The following is an 11,360-nucleotide window of genomic DNA, read 5'->3' on the forward strand; positions in this document are numbered from 1 at the left end:
TTCCAAACTGCTGATCTTTCAGATGGAATGGAATGGAACCATTACATCGCCAGGGCTCCTGGAAGTGGGATTAAAAATGGATGGGTTGAAATCAAACATGTATGAATTTTTGTTTGTAGAACTGATGAACTGGATGATCTATTTTGTAAACCTTCATCCAATTCACAAGAAAGTACAAATTTTAAAAGAAGAATTATTTAGGACAAAAACCATTAAAAAGGACCCAGGATGTTGAGGAAAACCATCCAAACTGCCCTGAAGGCAGTAGGAAAAACCAAGACCCCAAATTTGACAGAATATCACTTGAAATGTTCCAACAAGCTGACAAAGCATTGGAAGGATTCACTGGTTTATATCAAGAAATTCAGAAGGTGCCTACTTGGCCAATAAGAGCCATATTGTGCTCACTTAAAAAACCAACAGAATTATTCAAACTATATCATTCATATCACATGAAAGTAAAATCATACTGAAGGGTAATTTTTAAATAGTCCCAACAGTCCCTTGACAGTCCCAGCCAGAAATACAAGCTGGATTCAAAGGAGGATGTGCAGCAAGGAAGGTCGCGGCTGACATTGGACAGGTCTTGCTAATCACAGAGCACACACCTAAGAGATATTTAAAGGTGTGTTCAAGGGCAGGTCTGAGGTTCAGATGTCCTTTGCTTCCCAGTGAGCCCTCCCTTGCCTAGAGGGCTTCTGGAGAGTTCAGTGAGCAACAAAGAGGATGCTCCAAAGGCCAGAACCATGCTCCAAAGGGGGTTTTCTGAAGTCCCTTTATATCCAGCACAGGAAAGGCTTCTGGAACTTTCTTTCAGGGGTTGAAAAAAGAGTTACTTCTTACATAATGAGATGAACCCAGGGAAACAATTATCCTCTGAAAGCCATCCTTCTCCTGAGGGTAGGAACAACCTTAGGGGACTGACCAGCAGGTGGGCCTCAGGCCTTAATACAGACCTCGTGAGTGAGTTCTGGCATGAATTGATTTCTGCCACTCTGTGCTCTGCCATTTGAGGAGTCCCTTCTTGGGGTTCAAGGATCCCCTTGGAAAGACAGAGGGGAAGGGACTTGATCACAGAATTGTCAGCCCTCTAGAGCCCTGTTACTCCTTCCCCTAGCTAGTGCCTGGTTTTTGTCAAACCTTCCCTGCCTCAAGGCAGGCCACGGCTTCCCATGCTTCTGTGAGAAGTGTCAGTCCCTGCCACACAGGGCCCTGCACTTCTCATAAGTACACTGTCCTTTGGACACTAACCACTTGTCCTACCCCTGCTCCAGGCCCACAGCGGGGCTAGTGCCATGAGGATGGGTGTTCTAGAGGCTGGAATTGGCCGTTCCCTTTCTCACAGCGAGGAAGCACTCCAGGTGGATCTGCCATTCGAATGACTTCAAACCTTCAGCCACTTTGCACAGGAAGTAACCTCGGGCCCAGAGATGGTGTAACTGGCTCGATGATGTGTTCATTTGTAGGTAAAGGAGAGATCCTGGCTGGTGTTGAAGTCTCACAGTCTAATGGGAGGCACTCTTTCCAGTGTCCCTTATAGGCTCTGCACACCCCTGGGTGGGCATCAAGACCCCCCACAGAGCCAGTAGGCCTTTCCCTTCCATCATCAGACCGACCGTGAGAGAGGGGGGTGCTTGAGGAGAGCCTGGCAGGGCCACGGTGTCTCAAACTCCTCCAGCACATTGAAGTGAAAGGTTGAGCGAAGATTGCCCCAATGTCTTTTTGAGTCACAAAGGCTGGGGAAGTGATGAGAGGCAGATAAGGGCAGCCCAGAACGCTGGCACAGGCTTCAAAGGCTTCCTGCTTCACTGCAAGCCTCTGTCTCCTTCCCCAGCTCTTCCTGCTACAGTGTACGAGAGCCTTCTCCTGCTGTTTGTGAATGGTGCTGAGCAAGAGTCTGGTAGCACCCCTGCCTTCCTCTCAAGGCAAGGAAGCAGAATAAGGAAGGTTCAAGACGTGCTGAACTCACTTTCCTTCCCAGGCTCCAGCGGCCCATGGGGCTCACCAGGGTTCTCTCGCATATGGACTGTCTATAGTTTGATGTGGCCTGAGTTACACAGCCCATCTGTAACACTACCTTCTCTAGAGGTTGAGGGGAGTGAGGACACAAGAACTGGCCAGTGAACTGGCAGGGGAGGTTTAGTAAACATTTGTGGTTGTTGTTAAGTCAGTTCTCACTCATAGAGATCCTATGTACAACAGGACAAAACACTGTCTGGTCCTGTACCATCCTCATAATTTTTCTTACATTTGAGCTCACGGTTGCAGTCACTGTCAATCCAGCTTGCGGAAGGCTGAGAGAGTTTATTGTGCCTTTCTCTCTAGAGAACCCTGTCTAACACAGAGGCCTTCCTCTTTGTTTTGCTGCCCCTCTACTTTACCAAGCCTGATGTCCTTCTCCAGGGACTGGGCTTTCTGGACAACACGTCCAAAGTATGTAAGACAAATCTCACCATGCTTGTCTCTAAGGAGCCTTCTGGCTGTACTTCTTCCAAGACAGATTTGCTTGTGTTTTTGGTAGTCCATGGTACTTTCGGTATTTCTTTGCCAGAACCGTCATTCAAATACATTGATTTTTCTTCAGTCTTCTTTATTCAAAGTCTAACTTGCACCTGGATAGCAGGCAAGTGAAAATACCATGACTTGGGCCAGGGGGACCTTAGCCCTCAAGGTAACAGCTTTGCTTTTCTACACTTGAAAGCTGCATTGTGGAGCAGATGTATCCAATGCAATGTGTCGTTTGATTTCTCCATGAGGATTGATTGTGGATCCAAGCAAGACGGAATCCTTGACAACGTCAACCTTTTCGTGGTTCGTCATGATGTCACCTATCGGTCCAGTTGTGACGCTTTTGATTTTCTTTACATTGAGTTGCAATCCATACGGAAGGCTGCGATCCTAGCACTTCATCAGTAAGGGCTCCAAGTCCTCCTCACGTTCAGCCAGCAGGTCGGGTCATCTGCATATAGAGGATTGTTCATAAGCCTTCCGCCAATTCTGATGCTTCATTCTTCTTCTTATAATCCAGCTTCTCTGAGTATTTTCTCAGCATATAGCGTGAGTAAACATGGTGAGCAGATACAGTCATAACACACACAGATTTCTTGATTTTAAGTCATGCACTTTTATTCCCTTACTGTTTGTATAACTGCCTCTTGATTCATGTTCTTGTACAAAGCATAAAATGTGGTATTAGTAGTAGTAGTAGTAGTAGTAGTGTTTTGAGGTGTCAGCAAGCTAACTTTATTCTACAGGCAACGATGACGCCGGCAAGTTGAACCATAGTTCCATATGTTCGGTGTATCTTGTACAACTTTGTTGTGTAAACGTGTATACAAAGGATAAGTCCTCATTTTACAACATCTAGTCTTCCTAGACGTTTGAGAGGTTGCCACTGTATGACAAAAGTAGACTTAGTAAACTAACACATTTTGTACATTTTATGTTCACCCTCAGAGGGAGGACTTGTGGAAGTGAAATTGTATCCGTCCCCTCTAAGTATTACAGATGTTTATTATTGTCATCTGGTTGTTAGAGGGATTACTGTATATACTCGAGTATAAGCCAACCCCAATATCAGCCGAGGTACCTAATTTAACCACAAAAACTGCATTAAATATGTGCTGGAAAAACTCAGCTCATACACGAATGTATACGGTAATTTTATTATTTTGCTAAAAGAGGTTGATTAGTTCATACCTTCGCATGGAACACATTAACAACACTCAAAAGAGCATGAAAGGGGAAGTCTCTTCCCACTCTGTCCCCAGCCACTGGTACTGATTTTCAGATATTTCTTCATGAAAATGGTATGGCAGACCCTGCTGGTTTATTTTCTTTTAGAGGGGATAAAACTAGTAACTCGACTCAATTCCCATTCACGATGACCTCACCTATGTCAGAATAAGATCTGTGCTCCAATCGGGTTTTCAATGGCCGATATTTTATGCGTGAGCCTTTCATCTAAGGCATCTATTAGTGGACTCAAACCTACAACCTTTCAGTTACCAGCTGGTATATTAGGCACCAAACAGGGACTTCTATTTATTTCTTAGGGGTAGAACCATCCTCTTTTAGCTGAGTACAAAGCAATCCTTGAGAAAGATTTCATTTCCCAAGTCACCTACTCATTAAGTACATCCCTGACTAGGAACCAGGTTGAGAATGAGCGAAAGTGATGTGTGCTTCTTCCCGGCTGTCCTTAAAGGACAGAAGTGAGTCCTCCATTTCCTTTCCTATCCCTCTTTTTGGCCAAAATGTGAACATGGTGGAAGGCTTTCTTGGACCAAAAGGACAAAGAAATTGATCTTGGGAAGGGAGAGCAGAAATATGGAGGGAGCCCAGTCCCTGACCCCCAGGCCTGGATTGCTTACATCCAGCCTATGATGTAAGAGAGAAATAGAACTCTACCTTGTTAAACTCAAACTTAATACATCATAACAAACAAGAGTCCCACTGCCATCCGGTCATTGCCAACTCATGGCAACTGTCAAAGACAAAGTTGAACTTCCCTGTGGTTGTAAATTTGATGGACCATTAATCGTTCTTAAAAAAAAAAATCCTCCAGAACATAGTTTACTATGATACACATGAGGTTGTTCTAAGTGTCCGCTAGCTGGTGACTGGCTCAAATGAGCAAGGCCTCTCGTCACCTCTTTGGTTCCCTTGATATTACAAAACCCAGACCCAACCCCCTGCCAGTCAATTCCAACTCAGCAACCCTGTAAGACAGAGTGGAACTGCCCATCGTGTTTCCAAGGCGGGGCACATTGAGGGGGAACAGTGGATGCCCTTGAAACAGTGTTGGTGAAGAATGTTAACTATACCCGAGACCGCTGGAAGGACAAAAGAGTCTACGCTGGGAGAATGAAGGCTAGAATGCTCCTTAGAAGTGAGGATGGCCAGCCGTTGTCACCGGCCCTGTGGGCATGCCATTAGGAGGGACCAATCCCTGGAGAAGGAGATGATGCTCGGTCAAGTAGAGGGTCGGCAAAAAGGGAGAAGGTCCTCAACCAGATGAAGTGACACAGTGCTGGACGAGGTGGTGTTTCATTCTGTTGTATAAAGGCTCTCTGGGGGTGGCAACTAACAACAATGCTGGCAGTCCACAGTCTTGTCTCAACGGAACCTTGAGCGAGTACCATCAGTTCATGTTTCCAGCTGAACTGCACAAACAGCTGCCCAGCATTGAATTGGGGCATGAGTGTCGCTTCCTCACTCTAAAACACTCTGACCGTGGTTTATACCTCTCAAAGATTTCACCTTTGTTTTTCAACTTTAGAAGTTTGTTCATGGTCTACATCTTGGAATCCCCTGGGGATTTTAAAATAATAATAATAATACTGATGCTTAGATTTATCCCCAGAGATGCTGCTTCACCTTGACTAGGATCTGGCCTAACCAAGGCTCCCAGATGGTACTCCTTGAGGCTGCACACTGTTTCTCATCCTATAATTTTCTACTTGTATCATACATGTAAGTCTTGCTAAGCAATACTGGTTTGAATGCCTTAAAAATCTGCATAAATTTTATCATACGGAATTTTTCCCCTTAAAATTGTTTTGTTTTGTCCAAATTGATACTTCATACCTACAGGTCATTGTGCCTGCACTCCCACACCAGAGCTGTGAGAAACGCTGTCAACATCCCAGATACCGTCTGGGTTCCTCTTGGTAACTGACTGGTATCTAAGCCCCTGACTAGGACCTTACCCCATTGGTTCTCTAGGAGAACTGGGACAGGCTGCCTTATTCCGTATGAGATTACTGACAGATTATCATGAATGTTTACCAAGAGCACTCAAGAAATCCAATCTATGCCCACTGGAGAAAGAATGAAGCTTCATTTGTAAACTTTTCAAAATCGGGAACCCAAGCCCCAGTACAGTTGGTATGCCAAGTGATCATTGCACAAGCCTTTTAGTCCCTAGCTAGCAAGTCCCGCCCCAGTTCCTCATTGGCTGAGTACTAGAAGGTGAACAGTCATTCCCAGAGGTTACCTGCTTCCTTTTACGGTGGCATCCGTATGTCAAAGTGTCTACTTCTTGAAGAGATTCCCTCCCCCTCCCCTAAGTCATCCTGCGTACACACACCCCAAGTGCACGGGTTCTTGTGATTGTCACGTCAGCTAACAGCATGTGTTCTCCTTATGCAACAAGCTGAACCAGATTGGGATTTCTCACAAAGCCTTGGTGCCACTCTATCATTTTCTGCTCCCCTGTACGGCAACATTCACTTGCAGGTGTTTGAGCCAGACAGCTGGGAGTCATCTTTGATTCCTAGACTAGAGGGAAAAGACAACCAATTCAAACACATGTTAAAGAGACTCTTTCTTGTGTGAAGCCTTAAACAGGACGAAGACAAGACAAAGGTAAATGATTTAGAAGAGTCCGCATGAGACTATTATTGTGTCCAAAGGATTCACAGACATGAGCTGATTAGAAGACCATAGAAAACAAAGAAGAATGTCACCGAATCATGATTGGTGACTGCTCCATTCATCACTGTTGCAAGTGATACGACAGATGTGGGGAGAGGACCGTGATTAGGATAAATTGTAGGTTGACAGGCTTACAGGATGGGTTTTGTGTCTTTTTGATCACCCATTTATAGGACTGTGCAGCCCTGAGTCATAGCACCCCAACTTCAGCTGACACCCAGCCAAGTTCCCTAAGAGCAAGACCATCCTTCCCCGGGGTTGGCCCCGGAATTGAGGTCATGTAATTTTAGACAAAGGAGCATTAGCGATGTAGTGGGTTATGTTTTGGGTGTTGGGCTCTGTGTGCAATGGGTTACACAAGGTCAGCAGTTTGAAACCACAAGCCTCTCAGGGGAGAGATGAGGCTTTCTACTCCCATAAAGATTTACAGTCTCAGATACCCAAAGGGGCAGTTCTACTCTGTCCTATAGTGTCACTATGTGTCGGAATCGATTTAACAGCAGTGACATGCGGCCTATCAAACACACTGTCTGAGAACACGACTGGCACAGTGCTGGCTAATGGCCAGAGTGAATTCAAATGGAGGCTGAATTTAACGTCAAGATTCAGAATAGAGCTAGGGTTCCTTTGTAAACCACAGCTTTCCATAAACCAAGTACTTTAGAATTTAGGCTCTAATATACTCCTCTCTCTTGCATCTCATTTTCAGTCTCAGGAAATCCTATTAGCTCTGCCTTTTAAATCTATCCAGCATCTGCCACTTTCTCTTTTCACTTCCACCTGGTACCAAACACCATTATCTTTTCTCTAGATTGCTGTAATAGCCTTTGAGGTGGCCTCTCTGCCATTTGATCACTTACTCTCTATTTTCCCCAAAGTAGCCAGAATAATATAAATCAGGTCGTGTTATCCTTCCTCTCAAAGCCCACCAATCAGTTCCCTCCTCTCTCAGTAAATTGAAATATTTATACCAAGGCCGGCCAGAGCAAGATGGCTGACATTCGGCATATCTCACTGCCTACCAGGGCCCCGCCCAGGGTCCCTCCCTCACTGTCCTCCAGCCACACCTGGTTTCTTTTTTTTTAATTTTTTAACATTTTATTAGGGGCTCATACAACTGTTATCGCAATCCATACACACATCAATTGTGTAAAGCGCATTTGTACATCATTCTCAAAACATTTTCTCTCCACTTAAACCCCCGACATTAGGTCCTCATTTTTCCCCTCCCTCCCCGCTCCCCCCTCCCTCATGAGCACTTGATAGTTTATAAATGGGTATTTTGTACACCTGGTTTCTAACTGCTCATTCAAAAACCTGGTTCATGCCTGTTTGATCCCAAATTGTAAATTTGCATTTCTACTGAACCAGAACCTACATTTTGATATATATATGTATATTTTTATTAAAAGATCATTTTATTGGGGCGTCTTACAGCTCTTATCACAATCCATACTTATAGCCATTGTGTCAAGCACATTTGTACATATGTTGCCATCATCATTTTCAAAACATTTTCATACTACTTGAACCCTTGGTATCAGCTCATTTTTTTCCTCCCTCTCCTACCCTCCCTCCCTCCCTCATGAACCCTTGATAATTTATAAATTATTGTTTTTTTCATGTCTTAACACTGAGCATTGTCTTCCTGCACCCACTTTTCTGTTGTCTGTCCCCCTGGGAGGGGGTTATATGTCAATTATTGTGATCTGTTTCTCCTTACTCCTCCCTTCCACCTTCCCTTGCCCTCCTAGTTTCACTACTCTCATTATTGGCCCTGAGGGGTTTATCTGTCCTGAATTCCCTGTGTTTCGAGCTCCTAGCTGTACCAATGTACATGTTCTGGTCTAGCCAGAATTTTAAGGTAGAATTGGGGTCATGATAGTTAGGGAGGGAGAAGGAACATTAAAGAACTAGAGGAAAGTGGTATGTTTCCTCAGTGCTCTACTGCACCCTGACTGGCTGTTTACTTCCTTGTGACCCTTCTGAAAGGGGATGTCCAACTGACTACAGATGGGCTTCGGGTCTCCACTCTGGCCTCCCCCTCCTTCACATCGATAAGATCTTTTTGTTTTGTTTTGGGTCTTTGATGTCTGATATCTGATCCTATTGGGGCCTCGTGATCGCACAGGCTGGTGTTCTTCTTCCATGTGGGCTTGGTTGCTTCTCAACTAGATGGCCTCGATAGGCCTTTAAGACCCCAGATGCTGTATCTTTTGATAACCGGACACCAGTAGCTTTCTTCACCACATTTGCGTGGTGCAACCGTTTTGCATCCATTTTGTCTTCAGCGATCATTGTCAGGGTAGGTGAGCATCACAGAGTGTCAGGTTAGCAAAACAAAGTGTTCTCACGTTGAGGGAGTACTTGGGTTGAGAACCTCCATCTGCTGCCTTAATACTTAACAAATAAATATATGTGCATAGATCTATTCCCCTATCATTATATCAAAATGTATTTACATATATACATGCCTCTATAAATGCCCTTTGCCTCCTAGTTCTTTCTTCTATTTCCTTGTACTTTCCTCTTGTCCCACTATCATGCAGAACCTACATGTTAAGATCCCTTGGAGGATTTTGTTTAAATAGATTTTTCTTAAAGTAGATTCTGATTCAGGATACTTGGAATGGAAATGCAAATTTTCAACAGGGGATCATATTGGAATGAGCTGGTTCCCAGCCCTGCCAAGAGCAGAGCAAACCCATGTACCACCTCAGGGCCTTTGCATGTGGCCATTCCTCTGCCTAGAATACTCTCCCTCTGATAGTCATAAGCCCTCCCACTTCTTCCTGTCCTCCAAGTGTCTGCTCACATGTTCCCATCTGCCCTCGTTGGTCAATCTTTCCAAAGCAGGGCATACTCTGTCACTCCCTGTGCTCTTCCATGGCCTTATAGGAGGGATCGACTCCAACTCTTAATTAGTTTGTTCAGTTGGCCCTGGCCACTGTTGGGCAACACAGCAGGGCAAGGTCAGAGTGCCTGGGAAGGAGCGTGTTGGTAGAGCTAAATCCTAACGCACTTGGTTTGTGGATGGCTGTGGTTTACAGCAGAGCCCTAGTGACATCGTGGTTAGATTGCAATCTGCAAGGTCAGCAGTTCAAAACCACCAGCTATGCCACAGGAGAAAGTCAAGGCTTTCTACTCCTGTAAAGCATTACAGTCTCAGAAACTGGTGGACCCTGCCTATAGGGTCCACTATAAGTCGGCACCGACTCTACGGCAGCAATGAGTTTGGGTGTTGATTTAGTGGTTTACAGCAAGACCTCTAACTCCCATTTTGAGTCTTGGCAAAATTCCAGTCTCCATTGGAGTTTTTTTGGACAACAGCAATGTGACCACTACTTTTCCCTCAGGTCGGGAAACTAGACGCCAACTCCCCTGGCCGGGCCGAGGAGGGGCAGTCCGGGCTCAGGATTAGCCTGGGCCTGCTCTTAGTGACTGACTGATGTGTACCATCTGGAAGTTAGGAGGCATGGTCATAAGTCATGCCACCGAGTAAGCCACATGGCTGGAGGACCCAGCGCCAATCCCGTGAAAGTTCCTGATCTATAGTTGGGTATGTTTTCCAATAATAGTGCTTCTCTCACTTCCATAGTCCTACCTTTGACAGTGATGAATTGCCGCCAATCATGATTTGGCGGCGATTCCCATCATTGCTGATAGTCTAACATTAGCCACAGGGCCTTGAATCCTTTAGACATCATATGGCCTCATGGGGAGGCTCACTCTCAGCCACATGATTTTTCTCTATCTTATTTTTGTCCCCTAAAGTCTTAATAAAGGGGTCCCCATAAACTGTTTGAGTTTGGGTCTTTTTACCCCTAGAACATTTTGTGCAGTCAACAGAGTCCAAAATCGTCCTTCCTAATTGGGACCTCCGGGGGTCAAGGACTGAAGCAGGCACCAAATGAAGGGGTGCTTTGTCCCCCACCATATTCCACGGTCCCTGAGGACTCAAGAGGCAAGTGCTCTTGGATTTTTGAGTCCTGTGTTTCAGTGTGGTTTTTAAGACCCTTATTAAGTTGTTTGTGTGTGTGTGTTCATCTCAGAATTGTTACAGCTTCCTCTCTGTTTGTTTTGGCAAAAGATATCCCTAGGCAAGGGAAGCCATGCCTTGGATGGTCTCATCAAGGATCCAGGGAACCATAACAGGAAAACCTGTAAGGAACTAAAATTAGATTCTAGGATCCAGCTCTTGTATATGCCTCAAGATTGCATGTTGCACCAATAGGCGTGCTTGGCGCTAGCCATAGATTTATAAATGTCAAGAGAAATGGCACATTCTCAGCTCTGACCTAAACTGTTTGATTCTGTGGTCCTTCCCATGCTCCCATCTTCCTCTTGCTCTCTCAGGAGCATGTTTTACCCCCACTGGTAGTAGCAGTGGGGTTTCTTGGTTCTAGCTCTTGCAAAGGATGTTTTGTTGTTCTTGCCACCTGGCAAGAGCAGCATGAGGGAGTCTTTCTGGGTGAATGACTGTGCTAGAAGGACTGCAGGGGGTCCAGGGAGAGCCTGTCCCTGTACAGCCCATAACAGAGACCAGGTTGATTCAACAATTCTAAGTTTATTCCTGGAAGCGCTGACAGAAGGAAACAGCTGGGTCTCTTTCTCTGAACCGTTTCAAGGACCCAATGAGAATCAAATAGGTTACATACCGGAAACTTTGTGGCAGGTTTCAGGAGAAATAATTGACAAGCTTTAAAAATGATCAGAGACCCAAGAAGCAATGGGACAAAAGGGAGCAAGGGTCACAGGAAACGGTTTACATTTCCCCCAGGAGACTGTCAGAACATCAATAGGTATCTTCAGTACTCCAGGGGAGAGGGGGGAGATGAGTACCCCCCTAAGGGTTCAGTCCCCATGCTTATCTAAATGATCCTGCATTCTTGGATAAGGAACTGGTTGAAAAGAATTTACTA

This window comes from Echinops telfairi, unplaced genomic scaffold, assembly GCF_000313985.2.
Source record: "Echinops telfairi isolate 266 unplaced genomic scaffold, ASM31398v2 ScPeMD7_2010;HRSCAF=2546, whole genome shotgun sequence".
Taxonomy (NCBI): Eukaryota; Metazoa; Chordata; class Mammalia; order Afrosoricida; family Tenrecidae; genus Echinops; species Echinops telfairi.